Below are 24013 nucleotides of genomic sequence, written 5' to 3' on the forward strand. Positions count from 1 at the left end.
ATTGTTTTCACCAATTTTGACGGAAAAGAGAAGTCTGGCTGTCGCTTTTTTCCTTTTGAAGAGAAATGATCTGAGCATACCAGCAAAATTTGGTGACAGTGCCAGTCATAAAATCATAAAATATGATACGTTTATTTACTTCCCAAAAATTTCAGCCAGGTCTCTTAAGATCCATTTGGTTAAATTTCTTTCTTTAGATTCACTGGGTCATATTTTTTCTTATCCTCCATTCAGCTCAGACATTGTTCCGTCCATATGTAGACAGTCAATGTGCTGATGAGCATAAAATTACAACCCTGAGTTTCAGAGTCTTCACTGAGGCTGATTCAAGGTGATGGAGTTCCAGGTTACCAAACCCACTGCAGCTGCTGATTTGTCTGCTCTGATTGATAAATCGAAGAGGTGTTATTTACTCTGATGCCATCGTGAAGGGCAAAAGTAATCAGAACATAATAACCAGGTTGATGCTTGGTTAGATTAATGAATGCTTGTCCACCATTCATCATGAACTGGTTGAAAGACATTAGCACATTGGAGGTCCCTGGTGACCAGTTTACCTCTATCTGTCACACGCCACAAAACATTGAACAACTGCTTTATACTTCCCACCTGCTCTCACACGCTCTTTCTATATCCCTCACGGCCACAGTCCAGGTGGCACGAACAAGGCCAAAATACCTTCCACACCATTACCTCTGATAAATTTGTCTCTTAGATGTTGGTGGTGATAGAAAACCAGAGTGCTCTCTGCCATGTACTTAAATGCCATCCATCAGTTTCTCAAACTCTGTACATTTTGTGCTTGTCAGGGCCGGTCAACCCATTAGGCAACATAGGCGAGCACCTAGGGTGGCATCGTTTTGGGGGTGCCGATCTACCGAGCCAATAAGTATGTGTTCAAACTGTGTCGAACAAAATGCGCCCTGTGTGTTCCGATGACGTGTTGTGGCACCCCCACAGAAAAATAGACCATGTACTAAATGCCATACTACCATAATACTCTTAATGTTTCTGTTATACCTGTGTTTGCCAAAAAAAAAAAAACAACAGTTAGAGTAGTATGGATAGTATGATATTGTGAACACGGCCATAGACTCACGAGTGCGGGGCCCGTGAATTGAAGTGATGCCTGATGCTTGAATTAATAAGTCTTTTGAGTCAGTTCTCCTCAATTAATTTGTCTAACTTGCCGGCTGAGTTGTTTGAAGCTCTTTGTCACACAGTAAAACAATAACAGGATGCTTTAGAAGACAGAGTCCTGTATCCATACCTATAGGCCTACTGTATGTAATGAAAATACCAAGGTTTTACCATATTGCACCATCAGTGTACCATGATAAGATGAGACCATATGCTTTTAGTCTATTTATTAATGCTACACAATATATATAGGCTACTAAAGAAAATGTTCCAATGATGCTCCTAAAATCACCAGAAATGAATGCGTTGTTGCTGTTTTTGCAAAATTAATAAATGACATAAATAATTTGAACCCCCCCTACAACATCATAATACAATAGATTGTGGACTTGATGTACCCCAGACTCCCCAGTAATGTTGAAAGCCTATAAATGTGACTGCTGTGAAATACACTGTACAATATGCATAGATGTTTAGGGGAGTGTGACTTTTTTTAGACCACTTGACTTGGTTTATGTGCACTTAACATGAAAGTTATTACTATAAATAGTGATACCCATGTATGATGCCTACTTAAGAAGCCATAACATGACCTTGCATATTTCTTCAGTTGGAAAAACAGATGTCTTTGTGTATAAGCAAATATTTTTAAGTGACTTAATGTGACAACATTCATCAAATAATGTCAGCGCCTTGTCTGAGTGTCGAGAGATTATGGTGCAAACTGCCTCTGATATTGGATCATCCAGCTGAAAAAGATCAGCTAAACTCTCAGTGAAAAGTGGAAATGTGCAGTTTCTACATTAAAGAACTGCAGTATTTTACCCGACTCAACCCTAAACCTTTTTTGGTGTAACCTAATGTCAGATTGATAAAATTAATTTAAATAGGTCATTCAGATGTTACCACGTGAAGCACATTTTTAGGTTACCTGAAACACATTTTTATAGTGGGGTTAATCTTAACCAGCGTAAATTAGCACTTTTGAGCACTTTCATGTTGATAAAGCTGTCAAACTGGTTTACCTCTAATAATAAAAGCTTGTGCCAGCACTGCCAACTAAAACCAATTGTAGAAATTTTCCAGGTTCAATACAAGTTAAGCTCAGTTACAACTTTGTTGCCATGACGATTTAATGTCAACAAACCCAAAAACCCTAAAATTACTGTAAAGTTAAAGGTGCTATAAGCGATTTCAGCATTCTGAAGCTTTCACATGACTGAGCCGCTGAATTACCCACATAGCAAAGAGACTTTGATTCAACATCTATTTTAAGTTGTAATCATACATCCATTTGTGAATGCAACAGTGTGAAGGCATTTTTTCTATAACTGGCTGTTAAGTATTGAGATTTGAACTCCAAAGAATTTTGTATTTTTAAATGTTAAGGCTGTTGATTTAACATGTTAATTCAGTGCGATTAATTTGACCAAAAATAACACGTTAAAAAAATGCACGCAATTAATCGCACCATAATAAAGAAGATTCCTGAGAAATGCAAGCTTGTAGTACCACCTGTTTACTCCAGAGGGCAGTAAGTGAAATTTCAGCTGTATGAGCAATGCACAGTTTATACAGTGAAGAAATCACTTCAGTAGGCAGAACAACGCAAACTTGCGTTACATTCTTGTGTTCAAAACACTTGAAGGAGAGCAAATGTGAACTAAGGGATCTCAAGATGTGTTTAAAGATTGAGTATTAAACTATATTAAACTTGAAATAGTGAACTAAACATTTTATGTTTATGATGCAACGCACCCGAGATGCTACACCAGCATGTCTGACGCAGGTGTAGATTGACGGTCTCTTAAACAAGCCCTCATAATAAATCTCCAACTGATTGACAAATTCACTTGTGAAATGGATATCTGTGAACTGTGTGCCAATGACTGACTTATGATCAATAATATGGTAGTAAACAGTACATTGTATTCTAAAGCCACTTTTTGTATTGTCTTTTCAATGATTAACTCTTCTGCTACAAGATGCATTTTAATTATCTGAATATTTTTTATTTTATATATATATATATATATATATATATATATATATATATATATATATATATATATATATAATTTTTAATATTTAAAGCTTACTATGTATAATTATATATTTATATAAATATGTATAATCTTTATATATTGAATTATTGTTATATGAGGGGCTTTCTCAGCAAATATGTGTATATGCGATTAATCGGGATTAATTAATCGGGACACCATGTAATTAATTCGATTAAAAATTGTAATCGATTGACAGCCCTAGTAAATGTATATTTTGTATAAATAAAACAACAAGTATCTGAATGTGATAGTACATATTTAGGCTGATTTATTCATTTGTAAGTATTTGTGATTAAAAAAATGTATATAATTTTTTTTTATTGTGTAACGTCATGTCACCCAACTGAAATCAACGTTGTTTCAACATCAGGTAAGCAAGCCAATCAAATTGAGTATATAGTGAAACTGTGTTGATTCTATGATTTTTCACCCAACTGAAATCAACGTTGTTTCAACATCAGGTAAGCAAGCCAATCAAATCGATTATACATTAAAACTGTGTTGATTCTATGACATCATTTCACCATTTCAGTGGTGTGAACGACATAGATTCAACGTGACTTTCATGCTGTGAGCGACATCGATTCTACATTGATTCTATGTCGGTTTGCTATCTGGGTAGCCACGCTCCCTCATTCCAAAACCCTGCCCTCTAAAGATAATTTTTAGACCAAAACCAAGCAAAACTGAGCAGCATTGTTTGTTCTTGTGACTGTTTACAAAGTCTACAACTGTCACAGAAACCGGTGAGATATCTCAGGGCACTTATTTCATTAATATCTTTAAGGGAGTAGGAACATTTTTTGTATACTTTGTCTGCCACACTTCTCGTAGAGTGTGCTCTAGCAGGCTACTGCATGGTGCAGGTGCTTCATGACTAGCATGGGAGCAAGCCCTAAAGCCTTTTCTCTCACTATGTCTCTCACATAGAACGTGAAGCGACTGGGGCTATCTTAACGATATGAAATGTGTCGGGGAAGGCGGTCTTTCCCGGTCTTATTCTTTAAGGGGGAAAAGACCCAGTGGAGGCCACATCCTGCCCAGTTTAGGGGGAGGTAACATGTGGCAAATATACCATGAGGGTTGTGAAGCCGTACGTGGGAAATGGCATGGTGGTAGGTCCAGACTAATGAGGGTGGACTCTACAAGCACGGCGACCGGGGCAGCAGGGCTGCCGACAGGGGGATACATCACGGGGAGTTTGCCTGAAAAGAGAACTAAGCCCGTGGAGCCCGACTCCAGTACAGAGCACCTGTGACACGTAGTGGGTCCGGCCGTGAATTTCTCTGCTGAATTTGCCGACCAGAAGGCTAGGGAGGAGAACATCCAGGGGCGCCCCAACCCTGTCAAGAGGTGTCTTTGGTCACGACATGTCGCCAAGACATGTCTGCAGAGGTTTCTAGTCCAGCCTCGCGCTCACAGCGGACATCTGCGCGTCAGCCTCAGACTGGGCGAGCAGACCCGAAGGCTAAGATCCGATGCAGCGGCGGTGGTTCATGGGGATTTACCCGGCAAAACCGAGACTATCGTCATCCCCAAATCGCCTTCATTGCCAGCTCGGTCGTCCTCAATCCCGTGGGAAGAAGGAACGATGCAGGGGGGGGGGGTGAAGTGGCTTTCTCTCCTAAGAAAAGAAAGCCAAGACCGCAATGTTGCCATGGCTACGTTCTGGCACAGAGAACATGAACCACTCATAAAACGCTGCCTGCGTGTGATCGCAGCCCAGGCACGCGAGGCAGCTTTTATGACCGTCAGAAGATGAGAAAAATCAACCGCATCCAGGAACTACACAGAGGCGGAAAGACATCTTTAAAAAGACTCATCCTGAAAAGGACGTTCAATGCCTGCTGTGTATTGCTCTTTTATGAGTGGGACCTCAAACTCTTTTAGAGGAAATAAACTCTTTTTAGGAGGAGAAACACTGTTTCAGGCAATGAAAGCGCTGTCGAAACACCCAGGGGCGTCGACTGCACAGCATGCAGTGAGAGAGAACGCCAGCTGGAAACGCGCCGTAGATCCAACAGCAGTGCTTATTGCCAGTAGAGGTGAGTGGAACAGTGGTGAACTAAGCTTGCTGTTGCACAACCGTTCAGCTCCGAAGAAAAATTCTGACTGGCACTCGCTGCCCCGCTTCCCTTTATACCGTATGTCTGGGGTGGGACGGGGCATGCAAATTCTGTCTGCCAACTTGACATTGGCATTTTCTCAGGTTCAGAGGTACGTTTGGCGTCCCAGGAAGACCCCTTGTGTCACTTCAGTCGACACAACGTCGAGTGACAGAAGGGGAACCTTAATTTTTTTTATTTATTTTTTTTTTATTAAAAGGAGGAATGAGTCTAAATACATTTTGTGGTAATCAACATCATGTCACAAATGCTGTCAATTGAGCTTAACTTATACTGAACACGGTATTTTCCTTTAAGACCATCTTGAATTTTAAACTGGTCCAAACAAGTCTAAGCTATTTCTTTCAGCAGATTGATACAGTTATTTGCTTACAACTTTAGCTACATAATGCTAACCACCAGTAAACAGAAACAAAAACATGGTTACATAAAAATAATACCTTCAGAGGTGCTATAATTCAGACAGAATAGTGGGTTGTGGGGGTACAGTCAAAGATGTTTATTCCTCATCTTTTTCGGCACAAAAGCACCCAGCGTGAGCCATACATAATTACTGTAGATCAGTGTGAAAGGGCAATGCTCGTGCATGCCCCTGTGTGAGACCCAGTGGTCATTACCCACTGTCACGGATTAATTAATAGAAGATGAAACCCTCTGTTAACACAATGTGGGTGCCTTGAACTCTAACGGATCAAACTACAGTCATTACTTATCTACTTGCTTAATCAACTCAACTTTCTCATGGTGACCTTCAGTTCTTTAGGATGACACACACACACATACACACACACACACACACACACACACACACACACACACACACACACACACACACACACACACATGTTGTGTTTCCATGTTTTATGGGGACTTTCCATAGACATAATGGTTTTTATACTGTACAAACTTTATATTCTATCCCCTAACCCTAACCCTACCCCTAAACCTAACCCTCACAGAAAAATTTCTGCATTTTTACCTTTTCAAAAAACATAATTTAGTATGATTTATAAGCTGTTTTCCTGATGGGGACCGACAAAATGTCCCCACAAGGTCAAAAATTTCGTGTTTTACTATCCTTATGGGGACATTTGATCCCCACAAAGTGATAAATACACGCTCACACACACACACACACACACACACACACACACACACACACACACACACACACACACACACACACACCCAGTTGTGTTTCCATGTTTTATGGGGACTTTCCATAGACATAATGGTTTTTATACTGTACAAACTTTATATTCTATCCCCTAAACCCAACCCTACCCCTAAACCTAACCCTCACAGAAAACTTTCTGCATTTTTACATTTTCAAAAAACATAATTTAGTATGATTTATAAGCTGTTTTCCTCATGGGGACCGACAAAATGTCCCCACAAGGTCAAAAATTTCGGGTTTTACTATCCTTATGGGGACATTTGGTCCCCACAAAGTGATAAATACACGCTCACACACACACACACACACACACACACACACACACACACACACACACACACACACACACACACACACACACCTCTAGCTCTGTCCAAAACCCAGTGAGCTGCTAAAAGAAACAGCATTTTAAGGTGCACTCAGCAATTCTAATCAATACACTTTTTGTCAAATTCTGCAAATATCTTCTCACAGTCTGCTAGCTGTCTGTTCTGTGGGTGGGCTGAAAAAAATTATTATATTTGTACTCAGCCCTGGCTCTGTAAATGGGACAAAAACATATTGGTTTGGACTGATCCACACAACACTACTCCAGCCAATCAGCAACAGTGGGTGGTTCTTGCACATGCACAGGATGGGAGGTGGGGGCAGAGTGAGAGAGAATTTAAATTAGAAGAGTGACAGCAAATCTTTCTGATGCAAACTTTCTAAACACAAAGGAGGACAAATGGTTGATTTCTTGAGGAATGTTATTTTGACACCATAATACATATTATACATAATACACTCAGTTAGCTTGCTGACGATAATGGAATTTTGGTCAAATACAAGGTATTTTCACAGTGTAAAAATTTACAAAATGCATAGAATGGTTGCTGATATATATATATATATATATATATATATATATATATATATATATATATATATATATATATATATGAATATGACCAAAACGGAAGCACTAACAATTAGCTGTATTTAGAAAAATTTACAAAACCTGCCATTCACTACAGAAACTCTTCTCTCCTCCACCATGTTGAAAGTTTATGACTCCTCCCATCTTGGAAACTCGGTATCAAAAATATCTCAGAGTTTCCCAAATGTAATTACGACTTGAGGTGTCATTCAGAGTGGGACAGTCATATTTATGATAATTGCAAAAGCATGTGAAGGCAGCAAAAGTATTGATCATATGTTGTTTGATGATTTGTAGCCCAGGATGTTTTCCAGTTTGGTGGGTGGGTGTAGTGTGTGTTATGTGTGAAAACATGTGTAATGAGTTCCCCCAAAAATGAGAGAAAATGCATGAAAAAATATTAACTTTTCATCGATTGCATATACATGATCATGAGCGATTGAAGTTCTGGCTTATCGTGCTGAACCTGGATATCAGTACACCCCTACATTCTCTCAAATATTGGAGGGTGTGCAGTGAACATTTTACCCCTGAGGATTTCAGACCATCGAAAGAAACAAAGGGTCGATATCTGAATTCATCATCTGTGCCCGTACTGTTTTTCCAGCAAACTCAGGTATATGTGAAATCTTTGTCATTGGTATTCCTCCCTCGGGCTCTGCACCTCCCTCAGCGCTCCTTTCCTCATCACCCAATTTCTAATTCACCACACCTGCACTCAATTCACTCGCCCATCACTGCCTGCATAAATAAGTTTGTGAAGCTTCTCTTCTGTGTGATATTACCTGTACCATTGATCTCACTGTGTAAACACTGTAAATCCTGTGAATCTCAGTAAATGCTCTCGCACTTGGTTTCACTAACAACAACTTGTGTGGCTTGAATTCTGACAGTCATATAGCCTATATATTTCTGCTAAAGAAAAAGCACAAGTAGATAACACAACAGCATTGCTCTGAAATAAAGGATGGTTATTTACTGAAGTAATATTTTTTTATTATTTTTGGGATTTTTTTAATTTAATTTTATATTGTTTTAAAATAGTTTTGGACTGTTTTGGTTTGTGAACGGCGCTTGGTCTATTCTCTGTGCAAGCTTCTCTTGTAAACAATGACACGCTTCCTGCCTCTTCCCTCCACGTGACGTTTGACCTTACACACAAGCTTATGTTTCTAAAATGAATCAATCGTTTGGGTTCAGAAGAACTTTATTTGTCGTCTGGAGTCGTGTGGATTATTTTGATTCACCCTAAATGTGCATTTTGGACCGTCAAAAAATGGAGTACATTCACTTGCGTTGTTTAAAGGAGGAGGCCTGAAATTAAATCCTAAAAATCTTAAATTATGTTTTGATGAAGAAAGAAACTCAGATAAATCTTGGATGGCCTGAGGGTGAGTAAATTATCAGCAAATTTTCATTTTTGGGTGAACTATTCCTTTAAAGCCTGGTTAAAAATAATTGAAATGCTTTGAGTGATTTAAACTTGAGTTAAATGCATAAAATACTGTGAGTGTTTAAGCATGTATGTGTTAAGGCATGTGTGTTGGCTAATGCCCTGTTTTTCTAGCCTCTACCATATTTCATAACCATATTTAATTTTTGTATAAACATTTTTGTAATTCATCATTCCTTTGTGTATGCAACCCCATCAACCGCTGTTTTTTTTTTTTTTATATTATTATTATTATTTTATCAAACAGATTTCAGATAGTCCATAAAGTCATTAGTCCATGTTATTTCAACTTAATAAAAAAAAAAATCCTGTTTAATAGTGGAATTCCTGGTGATGAACTGCACGACCCATGGATTGTGAAGAGAAAGACACACCAATCAGAGAATCGCAGCAATCAAACCGCAGCATTCCAGCTCTGCAGCAACTGCCCACTCCCATGACACACTGTGAATGACGCAATCGATTCTGTCTCCTTACACTGCCAAACTACTGAATATATCTAAATATTTTGCAATAAAATGTATTTATATTTTGATACTTATAATCAAGAACTAAAAATCAATTGTTTTACATATTACATTGTTTTTAGATGTTATTACATCATTAGCAATGCTCCATGGGATTGTAGTTCATTCCCTTTTAAAAGACATTAAGTACGCATTCTACTTTCATCTTTTTGTCTGATTTACAAAATTGTTTATTTTTTTTTATTCAAATCAAAGCATGTAATCTTCCGATTAATTTCAGAGCAGCTCATAGACAAGAAACAAGAGATTAGGAACTAACTTCCCTAGTTTTGTCATAACCAACCAAACTGGCTTTGATAAATGCCTGGATTCAAGACTAAAGTCTGAATGGCATTTGAAGGACTTCGTGCCCTTTAAAAAGCAGGTGCATCATCATATGAGGTTCAAAGGTAGTGATGCAATTACAGGTATGCATATACACAGCCCCCAGCTCTATTTGTCATCATGGTAAGTCTGATATTTGAGGAAGTGGGTCTGGGTAGAGCTGGAAAGGCCTCTCTACAACTCAAGACAAGAGGCCCCAGATGCAATAATGTCATCAAAAAGTATTACTGGGAAAGTTTCCTCAAAAACACCAGGCTATGATTAATGTTTGGCTTTGCCAGCAAAGAGTGCTCTTGGGAGACCAGTAACTTCAAGCTTCTGCTTTTGCTACACACTCTCATGGCAAAATCGCAAGGATTCATACAACGTTTCTAAAGTTAGCTAATTTGTATGATATCGTAGACTGCACTCGTATAAATTGTCAATTTCACTACAGCCAATGAGGTCACTGGACATCATTTCCATCTACTACACAACAATTACCTGCTTCTGTCATACAAAACAGCTTCCTATCATGTTTACACACTCTACTGATCAGTTAGGTTTAGATAAGGGGTTGGGGTAAGGGCATAATATTAAGAAGCATGTCCTTAATGTCTTGCGCTTACTTCCACATTATACATTTTCACGTGATGAAATTGTACAAAGTTATACAAATAAACTCATATGAAATCACACGAAATAGCCAACTCGTAAAATATGTACGAATTTTTATGAGACTGGGTTGGCTTTTCCATGAACGCTTTTTGATAGTCCATTTGATAATGGAACATGAACATGGTTTAACTTTCAATTTCATTAACTAATCACTTTTTATAAAACTTTTTTTAAACTACAATTTAGTAACATTACACATTGACCTTAAAAAAACATACTGATATGACCTCTGTAAAACATTTTAAATGTCATTGTTGTACATTTTTCCCCTTCACATAAAAAGAAAGCACAAATTACTTATTAAAAGTCTAAGGAAAACACATAAAAGAGTGTTAAAGGAACTGTATGTCAGCAGCTGTTTGGAGCAGTGTCAAGAACATTGGATATTTCAGCAGAAGCCAGAGGTATAAACCTGAAATTCTCTGCTCCTAGTCACCTCCAGATATCACATTGATTTTTGAAGGTATCATTGCCCCGAAGGGGACAGGAAAACGAGAGAGGAACTCTGCTTATTTATGACTGATATAATTTGGCCAAGCCACTAGCCTTGAAATAGACAAACCTCAAGGCTTTCCTCTGGAAAAAGGACAGGGTTAAACAAGGGTCATGAGTCAAACTTTGAGCATTTCAAATCTGTTTTCAACTTGTAATTATTCATTTATTTATTCATGTTCGAAAAAGGATGGCCTGGACTGGGTAACTAGACACACAGCCATTCAACAGAGGAAAATAGTGCTGTCACTTTTCAGAATCATTGTGAGAATTATGAAATATCACATGAGAAAGAGTGCTGTTTTACTGAAAAACTGTGATTCAGCCATATGATAACAATGCCACATATAATTACAGTCTCCAATACTTAATACAACACGATGATTGCGAGTGTGATATTGCTTTTATACGACAGGTTCTATAAACTAAAAACACTCATGGATCTCTGATTGTCCAGTCAACGTAGAGGACTGGAACTAACTGTCATATAATGGCTGGGATCACATGCACAATCATTTCCAAATCTTGTACCAAAAATAGTGAAAATAGATAAAGGACACAGTCATGGAAATAAGACATCCTGCATCTCATCTTACTATAAATTATGGATGAACTATAGACAATGACACTGTCTGCCTGAGACACCTGTTTGTTTTGCTCAACAGGAAGGAAAGCAAACAGTAAACATGAGTTTTCCATGAAAGCAAAGAAGCTGTTAGGGAATGATTCAGTGCATCCTATGAGTACCGTAGTGAACAAACAACACTGAGAGATCAATGGATTTTTGCAAAACATCCATCATGATCATTCACTAACTTTGAATTTAGAGCATGGGCATTTTTCTCCTAGTATACAGGGAATGAACATTGCCTCTTCTGAACAATGTAAGGAACGGCTTCCACTCCTCAGTATATGCACAATCCCTTCCATCACTTGGAGACACTGGGCCTTATTTTAAGAAGGCTAGCGTTACACGCAGCACTAGGCCATGAGTCATAAGTGCAAAGTCAGTGAACATGGCCATGACATTTTTGAAATTTTTTGCAAGCATGCGCTAAATCTTTTAGCAAATACATTTTGTAGAAATCACCTGCTGCACTGTCTGCATCCCATTATAGTCCATACCCTGTCAAGCACCAGAGACATAAACAAAGACAGCACATTCGTAAGAAGTTGGTTGTGTAAATGGACTGTATGCTAAGAATTAGAAGAATATAAAATGTGCATTAACTGCATCCTTGATGAATGCATCATATCTTTAAAAAAATTAACAAAAAATAAATTCAAAATTCAAATGACACTTTAAACTAAATGAAAATGTACACAAATCATACCAAATCCAAACATTTAGTCTTTCCTTCCACCGGACTCTTTTGACTGTGGACTTTTCCTTTTCCACTGGCCCCTTAACAACAGATGGAAAATTACTAGTAGGCTACATATTAAATCATAAATACAGTTGAAAATATACAATAATAATAATAATACATATAAAAATAACAATACAAATATTAATTAATATAATTGAAAAAATTAAACCGTGACCTCTAGAAAGTTTAATACAAAACTCAAGCGATTACCCCTGAAATATTTCAATTGTCAGGGACATTAGTTGATGTTCTGTTCTTTCAGAATTGAACATGAACTTTATTACCACCTGCTGGAGGAATCTCCAAATTGTAAATGCAGGAACTGAGTTTGAACTTTGCGCTGAGTTAAGAGGTGGTATTGAAGTCTTAACGCAACAACCTATTTCATCAAATTGCATTTTGTGTCACTTTATTTACATAAAATACACCCACAGTTTGCTTGCCTACACCCACAATAGCTCAAACACTTCCACCCATGCCCATTTGCTCTTTGCGCTGGCACGAAAATTGCACAGAATTAGCGCTCTAATGAAAGTTGGATAAGACTTTGCGCGTGGTTGTAGTCTGTAGCACTGTGCTTTGCACACTCATGAAAATAGAGGCTACATTCTACACAATATACAAGCGTTTTCCTGAAAGCAAGAACATTTACATTATCATTACTACATTGCGAGCATAACAGGGATGATGTCAGTGCCGGTCCTACCCTGTTTGGTACCCTAGTCGAGAAACCAAGTCAAGTGGTCTAAGAAAAAAAAAAAAGAGGCACAATACCCAAAAATGTATGCACATTGTACAGTATATTGCACAGCAGGCACATTTATAGGCTTTCATCATTACTGGGGGGTCTGGGGTCCATCAAGTGCACCATCTATTGTGCCTTGATGTTGTAGGGGGGTTTAAAATTATTTATTTTATTTATTCGTTTTTCACATTTACACAGGTATAAGTAAGAGTAGTATAGTAAAGCATTTGGAACAAGGCCTTTTTGTTCAGTGTGGGGCACCACAACACGTTATTGGAAAACACAGTGTGCATTTTGTTTGAATCAGATTGAACACATACTTATTGGCTCGGTAGATCAGTGCTCCCGACTCTTTTATAAAGCATTTTAAAAACCAGTGGTGTAACCATTTATCTAGCATCATTGGGAAAAGCATTTAAATCACAGTATTTTCACAAATGCATGATTTTTTTACTATTAGCATGCTAGCAGCAAAGTAAATATACAGCACATATTTGACTCCTGCGCTGCTACCACATCAGCATTTCACTGTAGATACTATAAAATGTTCCATTTGTGAAATGGAAAATAGGACTAGTTAATTCCCCTATCGCGTCTGAAATTAACGTTCTGATTGGGCGCTCAGCTGAGACACTTAAAAATAGCATATTAGAAATACACAGTGTTTAGAGTTAATATCATTGCTCTCTAGGTTGGTAAATGCTCAGGAATTTTCCAGCTATTAAGTTAAAATTCTCACAATGTCAGCCATTGAAATTTGAGATTTTCCTGATATAGAAAATTCCATAGACTTAATGTTCTCTAAAGGTAAATATGGTTCAAGGATTTAGCCAGTGAGCAAGTGTGAAGCTTGATTAAGCAGATACACAACTGTCAACTCACAAGTCATTTCAGAAGGGTAATAAATGCTGTAGCAAGCAATAAATCCAAATGTCTGTTCACCTTAACTTTAAAGAGCTGAGAGTACAATATAGAATGGGAATGCACTGCAATAATGGAGTTCCCTCAGGGAATGAAATGGAAAATACTAAACATTACTATGATTATTATGTTATATTGTCTCAGTATATGAAGTTGTTAAATTGCCTTCCACATGGATTGAAAAGGCTCTCAAATTACATTTGAAGGCCAAATATATAAGACATAGCACATAGACTGCTCAAATTCATAAGTGCCAGAGGGCTTCATAAATGTAAAAGAAAACAGATTCACTTAAGCAAGCAGGATCAATATAGGATAGAATACTAGCGAGAGGAAAGGAGAGAGGCAGTTGGCAGTTCTAACTCTTCCAGTCTTTGGATTGTTCAGAGTTCACATGCCTTGAAGGCATAAGACCTTGGATGAAGTTGAGAGATGAGGCACAGCTGAATGCAAATAATTAGCAAAACAAAAGCCACCAAGCATTGAAGGTTTCTCCAAATTATCCCATTAACACTATGGAACAGGTCTGTGCGATTCATCAAACTGTCAGCGACATGACTTGTCAGTGTTGTTCAACAGGCTTAAATTTCATGAGTGGAAAATCACTGGCAATTTTCAATCACGCTGTCAATTTTGGTTGTAATTGAACATACAGCAATGCTCTGAATACCCATTCATTTTATTTAGAGAGTATAAAAACACTTAAGATCAAAGGGAAAACAAATGTTTGAAATAGGAACTCTAGATTAAATCAGGCCACACCAACACACAGGGGCATTAGTGTCCAAAAAGATTTAATACCCATTTACTGACAGTCTCTTTATGATGATTAACAGCATCTGACTAACTCTAGCAAACTCCATTAGTAAAAATGTGTAAAAACAAACAAAATAAAACAAAACATATTTTCATCTATTGTTCATGCTTAATTAGAGAACATCTCCAACGGTTCATCATTCTCTTGACAACAGCACACCAAATTACCATGGAAACAACCTTGCAGTAACACCACAACTAATTATCTGTTACTGAGGAAAGTAATCAGTACTCACTATTGGCTCCTGAGAGATGATTATGATGATGATGATGATTAAATGCTAAAAATACAATAAGAAAAGTCCGGGCACAAGATGTCAATATGATAATTCTGATTTTGTGTGAGAGCCCATTAAAAGTGGGTTTCTCAGACAATTATTGGATCTCCAGGTTTTGCTGTTAATACAGAAGATTTTAGCATGTTCTATTTTTATTAGGGCTGTCAATAGATAAATTTTTTTAATAGAATTAATTACATGGTGTCCCGATTAATCGCGATTAATCGCATATACAAATATTTGCTGAGAAAGCCCCTCATATAACAATAATTCAATATATATTGATGAAATAATTATATATAGTTATATTTAAATATTAAAAAATTATATATATATTAAATAAAATAAATATTCAGATAAATAAAATGCATTACCTTCTTGTGGCAGAAGAGTTCATCATTGATAAGACCATTCAAAAAGAGGCTTTAGAATACAATGTATTGTTTACTACCATATTATTGATCATAAGCCAATCACTGGCACACAGTCTTTTTTTTTCCTTTTTTTTTTAAAAAAAATAGCCAGGGGTATACATAGTACACAACACTACAGATATATTTTACAATAATGCCAAGACATTATATTCATTACATAGTGCAATGGTTTTCAATGCTTTGGAGTTGTTGAAGGTACAAAGAGTATTTAAATAATATTTCAAGTCTTTACAAAAAAGTGCAAATTGGGGATTTATAGACATACAATTTACACTTATGTATAAAAAAATTTGGCAAGAAAAATAAACAGATTAATCAGAAAATATGAACTTAATTTATCAAAACTGTGAAAACCAAATAAAACGTCTTTATAAAGAATTTCTCAGAATTTTTTTAACGCGTTGTTTTTTGTAAAATTCATCGCACGTTATTAACGTGTTATATCGACAGCCCTAATTTTTATACTACACTTGTTACTTTCTAAGATTTAAATATTATTAAGGTTATATTTTAAATAAACATTCCATACATTTTAACATCACTCATGTGGCTCACATGAACCTAAAAGGTGATGTATGTAATATTTTCCATATTAAAACAGTCTCCTATATTAGCTTAACATGCAGATACAACTTTACTGCTGTGCACCAATTTCATATTTTATCAAATCTGAGTTATGTCTGAAATCAGGTCTCGTAGACCATCATATGATCTATGACAGGGATTTTGCTCAACTGTGCTCAAAATGAAAGAAAAAGACATGTTGAAATTATAGTAACTACAAAACCCACACTAAAACTAAATCGAAGCTATATTTATCAGTTAGTATGTTGCCATTGTAGGGCAGTAAGCAAGTAGGTTAACTCATTAAAACATTGTGATGCTGTCAAAACTTTGTCCTGTTAGTTCGAGCACTCCAACCGTCCCAACAAACTAATATTGGCTCAATCACTGGCATGAGTTTAGGGTGGGACTTTCTGTTTGTCCAACCAATGGAAGAAGGGGGAGTGTTCGAGAAACCCAGGAAAAGATAATTATTGGTGCAATTCTGACTGGAGACGCTAGTGGAGCAAAAAAGACACTTTAAAGACCCTGTGAGATCAAAAGTCTAGGTTACTGTTGTAACCTCCATTCCCTGATCGAGGGAACGAGAAGTTGTGTCGAAGAAGCGACACTAGGGGTCTCTCTTGAGGGCCTCGCACATCTCTGAACTTGAGAAAAGGCCAATGAGAAATTGGCAGACAGAATTTGCATGTCCCACCCCCGGACATACGGGTATAGAGGGAAATGCATCTGTTCATTCAGGATTTTGCCTGAGGAGCCGATAATGAGGTTCGGCCGTAACAGTGGCTCTGTTCAGCGACGTGGCCGGGAGGACACATTAGTAACGGAGGTTACAACAGTAACCTAGATGTTCCCCGGCTATCACTCACTTCGATGTTGTGTCGAAGAAGTGACACCAAGGGTCCAATTTTAATCACGCCATGCACTGAATTGTGTACATGCGCTGCTGACACAGCTGCGGGCAGGCAGTTGCGTACCAAAAAAACGACAGGCCGTGTCAGACTGCACGTACCCTTCCCCAACGCCCCATAAGATCGTCATAGACTTCTGGTTCCCTACGCCCGATATTGGGGGAACAAGGTGACGTGCCAAGTATGGGAAAAGCCACGCCAGCTGCGCCTTTTCTCTCTCTATGATTCTCGCATAGAGTTAAAACAGCTGGGGCCATCTTAATGCTATCACACACATTGGGGAAGGCGTTCTTTCCCAATTCCTATTCTTTCAGGGGGGAAAGACCCTGCGGAGACCACACCTGCCAAGGCTGGGGAGGTAAAGAGTGGTGGAATACATCACATGGGATTATAAGTCACATGTGGCACGGTGGTAGATCCTACCTCATTGGGAGGGAGGAGTTGTTACAAACACGGCAACCGGGGGGCAGTGAGGACTGCCCAAGGGAGAGGCGAGTCTGCTCGCAAGGGGACGTACCGCGGAAAATACACACAGGGGAAAAATACACAAGTCCACACGGGGACCCGACCTGCGGAGCACCTATTCCAGTACAGAGTAATTTGAGTACTCTCATTGGGTTTGGTCGGGGAATTCCTATGCTGAATTCGCGGACCAGAGGGCAAGGGAGGAGTCATCCAGGGAGCCGAGTTAGTGGGATCTCCTGGGATAAGAGTGCACGATATTACCTCAGTGGAGGGAAAGGGTGCTAGGTGCAAGCGGTACACCCGGTCAGTTGTTACCGCGTTACAGAGTTCTACCGGCTCGGACCTGAGAAAAGACGGGATGAAACCAACTCAACCATGAGATTGTAAAATCTCGTAAAGGTATTAGGTGTCTGCATATGTCTGCTAATGAGGTGCCTTTGGCCAGTGCCCACGAGGATGCCAAACTTCTTGTTGAGTGTGCTTGAACCCGCAAGCGGGCGGGCACGGCCTGGGTGTGATAGGCCAATGCTATGGCATCAACAACCCAGTGGGAAAGCCTCTATTTGGAGACAGCGTTCTCTTTCCGCTGTCCGCCAAAGCAGACAAAGAGCTGCTCAGAACATGTAAAGCTCTGTGTGTGGTTCAAATAGATATGCAAAGCACAGCAACAAAGGGGCTGGGTCTGTCTCCTCCCGATGTGCCAGAGCAGCGGGGGCCCTTCACAAAGGCCCGCGGCCCGTTGCACACGGCGCCCCAACCCTGCTTGGAGGCGTCTGTGGTGACCAGAACGCATCGGGACACCTCCTGCTAGGGGACTCCTGCCCGTAAATAACAGAGGTCTGTCCAGGGTTTGAAAGTCTGGCAGCAGGCGGGGGTGATAAACACACGGTGCATGCCGCGGCGCCATGCTCATCTCGGGACTCGAGTTTGGAGCCGGTGCTGAAGTGGTCTCATATGCGCAACCGCTGCGGAGGACGCCATATGCCCCAGGAGCTTCTGGAAATGTTTTAGAGGGACCGCCAATCCTAGCCAGAACAAGATGAGAAGTATGCGTCCTTCAGGTCTACCACTGAAAACCAATCTAGATGCTGGATGCAAGTTAAGATTTGCCTGAGCATTTTGAACAGGAGTTTGTGCAAGGCCCGGTTGAAAACTTGCAAGTCCAAGATAGGTCGTAAGCCGCCGCCTTTCTTGGGTACGATGAAGTAAGGGCTGTAGAAACCCTTATTCATCTCGGTTGGAGGGACAGGCTCTATTGCTTCTTTGAGTAAGAGAGTCGCGATTTCCGCACGCAGGGACTTGGCATCTTCGCCGTGCACTGCGGTAAATCGGACGCCGCAGGGGCGGAGGCCTGGCAACCTGAACTGCATAACGGGGTCGGATGGTCCTGGCCAGCCAGCGTGACAGATTGGGAAGTGAAAGCCAAGCATCGAAGCTCCATGCTAGGGGCACTAAGGGGACGATTGTCTGAACTACTGATTGTATTGAACTTCTACAGTGTGTCATTCATTAAATTTCAATTCACTTAACATGTCTGCTACTAATCTTCTGTGATTAAAGGAAAGGATAAAGAAAATGTGTTTAATGCGTTAAAGTTGGTACAAAAAAAATACATTGAATTGGTGAAAAAATAAGTTAAACCAAGAAGATGTGGCAATTACATAAGTGTGCCCTCTGGAATTTGACTTAACTGCAGCCTATTAGCAAGTCTAGGCTCATTTAAGGCACTATAAGGCCACATTCCCAAAGCCAATTTGCAGCTTAAGACAAGCAGAATGGACCTTTAACCCAGACAAGAAAAGGAAAGAACTGGCAGGCAAAGAAAGGCTGAGCTGCAAAGAAAAAAAAAATCACATATCACAGATGAAAGTTTACTTTATGACCAACCTTACTTGCCTGTATGATGTCTGGACAATTCTCCTATCGTACCTATTTTATAAAAAATGTAAACGATTTTCTGCACCACTAAGACTGGCTCTCTGGGTTTCAGTGAGTTTAATGAGAATGCATTTCTCAATGAATCTGCCAGTTATTGATGACTAAATCTTTAGTGGTTGCTTGGTGTAACACATTGTTCAACCAGCAATAGACATAAAATGATTACCGTAGGTGTTTTAGAATTTGGTGCTAGTATGAAGAATTAGTAAATAATTTATCTTAATACCTTATCAGCTACATTATGAAGGTAGACTGATCAATGATGCTCTCAATTCATAATCCGTTTATGCCTCAGCAGTACCCTATATTTTACCTCGTACTCTAGTCTTCAAGAGGCATGACTAAAAATCTATTTATTTGTCAAGGTTATACCTCTTCAGCTAATGATTCTCTTCAAATGGAAATGAAAAACCAAAGCCCAGAAAAGGGAGACCCAATTTACATCCATTATTGAAATTCAGACTTTAAGAATTGGCTACCTTCGATTCATGTGAACATAATTTAATTGGACTCACTGATGTTCAACTGAAATGACAGGAAACGGAATTAACTGAATTTCAATTGAAATAAATTTAGCACAGTCACACAATATAAATGTTTTTTCTATCAAATCATAAGACATTCTACTTTAAGTGAAATACTGTCAAAACAATTACAGATGTCCCATACAGCAGCACATATTTCCAGCACACAAGTTATATAAATTCTACTTCTTTAAAATCAAATTTCAATTCTGTATTCTATTTGCTACAGCACCTCAAATCAAATTACATTTAAAAGGCATTCACAATTCAGTTCTGAATAGTGAACATTCTTGCCTAATATTGACAACCTCTGTCACACAATGTTCCCTTTACAAAAGGCTTCACTACGATGTTGCGCTGCTAAGCGCTACGGGGGAACAGCTTTCGCTGTGAGCCGAGCTGAATAATATGTGGAACACGTCAATGGACATTGACCGGAATTTATAGCCTCGGCTGATGTAATCATTAGATGTACCTGAGGCCAGGCTATAAATGGATACGTCACCAGGTGTCGTCTGAAACTCTTTTTCAGAGCGATTCTGTTTCTGTGTGTTTCACACACCCTGTCAAAACTTTCTTTCCTCAGTTAGGAGTTAGAATGAGTTAAACAGTGTGCAGTGAACTTTGTTCTTTGTTCTCTTTTCTCTTCTGTTTAGAAAATATTATATATATATATATTTCTAAAAAAGAGAGAATGACTGAAAGCCGCAAACGTTGCGTGTTCCCCTCTTCTCGCTCTATAGCTGAAGATGACACACATCAGTTTTTGCTGTTTGTTTGGGAGCACGCTGCTCTCATGTTGCAGCAGGGCGGGTGCGAGCACTGCGATTTGCTTTAACAGGCAAAGTTCGTCGTGCTCGCCTCGCTTGCTTCCGGGAGTCAGCACTCTCGAAAAGAAGATCGTTCGTGGGGCTCTTGCATGGTTTTGGCTGAGGAGCAAGAGACGGGTTGATCCCTTTCTCTCACTCTCTCCCCAAACCCAGCTGTTTCTTCACATGATCTCGACGCTTCTCGGATCATGAGGTGGATCGCTATTCTCTTCCCGCCTCCGAGCTTTCCGTCCGCGATAAAAAATCTACGGAGGAATTGCTCGATGTTGTTACTCGTGCGGTTGCCAGATTGGTCTGGCCACGCGAAAAAGAGACCCCCAAACTCTCCAAATTAGGGGATAGATTTTATCTTCCAGTCTAAGAAAGGGAACGCCTCATGGGTTCCTTCCCTTCTTTGATAAACCTACATTAAGAGCTTTTTCGCTCATGGAGAACCCCTAAAAAAAAAAAAAAAAAATATATATATATTTTCTTCCCGTGTTCACATACCCTCGACGTCATTGTATTCGACTGTCGTGGGTGCTGAGGCACGGCGGTATTCAGTGATGCCGCCGGTCGAAGAGACGCTTGTGGGCTATCTCTCGCCGGGCTCGGCATCGTCACTTAAGTAGCCCTCTCTCCCCTCAAAGCCTTGTAGGACAACCTCCACTTTATTGGGAAGGGCTTATCAAGCAGCAGGTCAGGCTGGTGCTGCTCTGCACACTATGCTGTTTTACAGGCGTACCAGGCTGACCCCCTGGGCGACCTGAGTGTGGGTTCTGAGCTTGACAAGCAAGCCGCAGACCCGCCTCGGTCCTGACTGAAGGGAGGCTCAAAAACAAAGCGTGGCGAGTCGTGCTCCTCCTCCCAGGGATTGGGGACAGTCTCGCCGCCCTCGCCAGCCCCGAAGCAAGACCCAAGAGAAAACCCTGACGGTCTTGCACCTAGATTAGGGGGTAGCTCCCCTCGGGACGGGGCGCGTGTTTCACTTCACCCCTCCCGGTACCCCCTCGAAGCCCCCCATTCCCTCCACCTCTTGGTGTTTCGGGTTGCAGAGGCTTCCACCAAAATTGGGTGTTTTCGCTGTTCCTGCATCTTATTCAGGACGCGAAGCACCCGACAACCCCTCAACAGGAAGTGTTAAAATATAATACCCATCTCAGAGATCCTGGCAGCGTGGAAACTCCTGCCGGATATATTCTTTTTGTGGGTCTTATAAGGGCGTCAGGATTTAATTCACTCGCCGTTTTTCCGTGTTTCAACGGCATGTTCTCACTACCGTAAACCGGATTTCTTTTTTTGTAAAAACAAAAACTCATTCTCCTGGTTAAAGGGCCACGGTATGTGTTCCCCTTCCAGAGAGAGAGTTAGGTTATTACACTAAATACTTCCCGTAACCCATGGAGGGTGAGGGGTGGCGTCTGGCTTAGATCTTAAAGCTTGAACTACCCGTGGGTGTTCAAGTCCAAGATGATGCCTGTCAAGACGGTCGTGTCTCAAGCCCTACAACTCGTTTGGCTGGCCACCATCGATCTTATGACGCACTTCTATACTTCATTTAGAAGTTTTGCCACAACATGGAAAGTTCCTGAGGTTCACTTCCGGGGGCGAAGTCTTCCAGGGTCAGGTTCTTTCACTCAGCCTAGCCATTTTTACCCGCACATTCACAATGCATGATGTAGCGCTGGCTCCTTGCGACGCCGGGGCATCTGCATTCTGAATTATGTAGACGACTGGCTGATCCTAGCGCAGTTCCAGGAACTGGCAGTTCAGCACAGGGACATCGTCTTAGCTCATCTGTTTCTCTGGGGTTGAGGCTCAACGCCAAGAAAAGCGTCCTCTCTCCCACTCAGAACACTGTCTATCGGGGCATCGTATGGAGTTCAATCACAATGCGGGCACAACTGCCTCCCGCTAGGATTGAGTCCATTTAGATCACCCTGAGCAAAGTCAGGCTAGGTCAAGGTTGCACTGTTATCAGTATCAATGATTTCCAGGTCTCAGGGCGAATGCGTCCACAGTGATCCCTCTTGACCTTCTTCTCATGAGACCGTTTTTGTTGTGGCCAAAAGCCAGGGGATTCTTCCAAGGGCCAAAACCCCTAGGCTAAATAGGGTTACGCGCCTCAGGCTTCGTTCCCTTTCTATGTGGTTCAGACCCCGGTTTTCTGCCTTGGGTCCCACTCTAGGTGCGTCTTGTTGTCGCAGGCTGCTAACGACAGACGCCTCCCTGATGGGCGGGGTAGCGGCCTTAAGTGGTCGTCCAGCTTATGGGGATAGGAGAGTCGTCATCTCGGTTGTCACAGTCACTGTCTCGGGTTGATGGCTGTATTTCTGGCCCTGAAATACCTCCTTCTGAGGCTGCCATGTCTTGGTGCGGGTGGACAATGCAGCGGTAGCCTCTTACATAAATCATCAAGGAGACCCACTTTCTTGTCAGCTGTATTTCTGACACGTTGGGTTCTCCGTAGGGCCCAGGGCAAGCTCCTGTCACTCAGGTCAGTTATATCCCTGGATGCCCGTATATGGGAGCAGATTTACGGTCCAGACAGAAAATACCAATGGGGGAGTTAAAAACTCCACCCTAAGGTAGTCGTTGCCCAGAGTTCGCCAGCAAGGGTTTTTTCCTCTTACTGATAGCACCGCGCTGGCCGAACAGGGCTTGGTTCTCGGAGCTAATCTCTTCCCTCGACGGCTCGCCTTTGGCGATGCCGAACAGGAAGGAGCTTCTGTCTCAGGCACAGGGCAATATTTCATCCCTGCCCCAAATTGTGGAATCTTTCATGTTTGGCCCCTAAGGGTACCAACTGAGGGACACAGGGCTCTCTCCTGAGGTTATCGAGACCTTTTTAAATGCCGGGATTTTTCCACTTGGAACAAGTTTGGGTGAGATCTTAGGGCAGAAGAGGACTTCTTCGCCTCTATGAATAGTGCAATGTCTCCTCTACTTCTCCCTGAAATCACCCAGCCCCCTTGGGTCTGGACGTTAAGACACATACATGACCCAGAAAGCGTCTGTATGCGTTTCTTTCCCCGGTTTCTCTGCTCCCGGGAGTCTTGGCAATGTTCACCAGCAAGGGTCTTGCCTCCTATTAATGGCGCTGCGCTGGCTGAACAGGATATGGTTCTCGGAGTTAATATCTCTCCTCGACGGCTCGCCTTGGGCGATTCCGAACAGGTAGGACCTTCTTTCTCAGGCTCGGGGGACATATTCATCCCCGGCCCGAATTGTGAAACCTTTCATGCTTGGCCCCTGTAGGGTACCAACTGAGGTTCACAGGGCTTTCTCCTGAAGTTATCGAGACCATTTCAAGTGCTAGGGCTCCCTCCCTTGGAACTGATCTGGGTAGAATTTACA

At 40.7% G+C, this 24013-nt stretch overlaps 1 protein-coding gene across 1 annotated transcript in view; it reads right to left on the reverse strand.

Annotated features, from left to right (window-relative positions):
* The window catches only part of LOC127635233 (contactin-associated protein-like 2), a 472530-nt gene that overhangs the window by 212514 nt on the left and 236003 nt on the right, over nucleotides 1-24013 (reverse strand).

This window comes from Xyrauchen texanus, chromosome 42, assembly GCF_025860055.1.
Source record: "Xyrauchen texanus isolate HMW12.3.18 chromosome 42, RBS_HiC_50CHRs, whole genome shotgun sequence".
Classification (NCBI taxonomy): Eukaryota; Metazoa; Chordata; class Actinopteri; order Cypriniformes; family Catostomidae; genus Xyrauchen; species Xyrauchen texanus.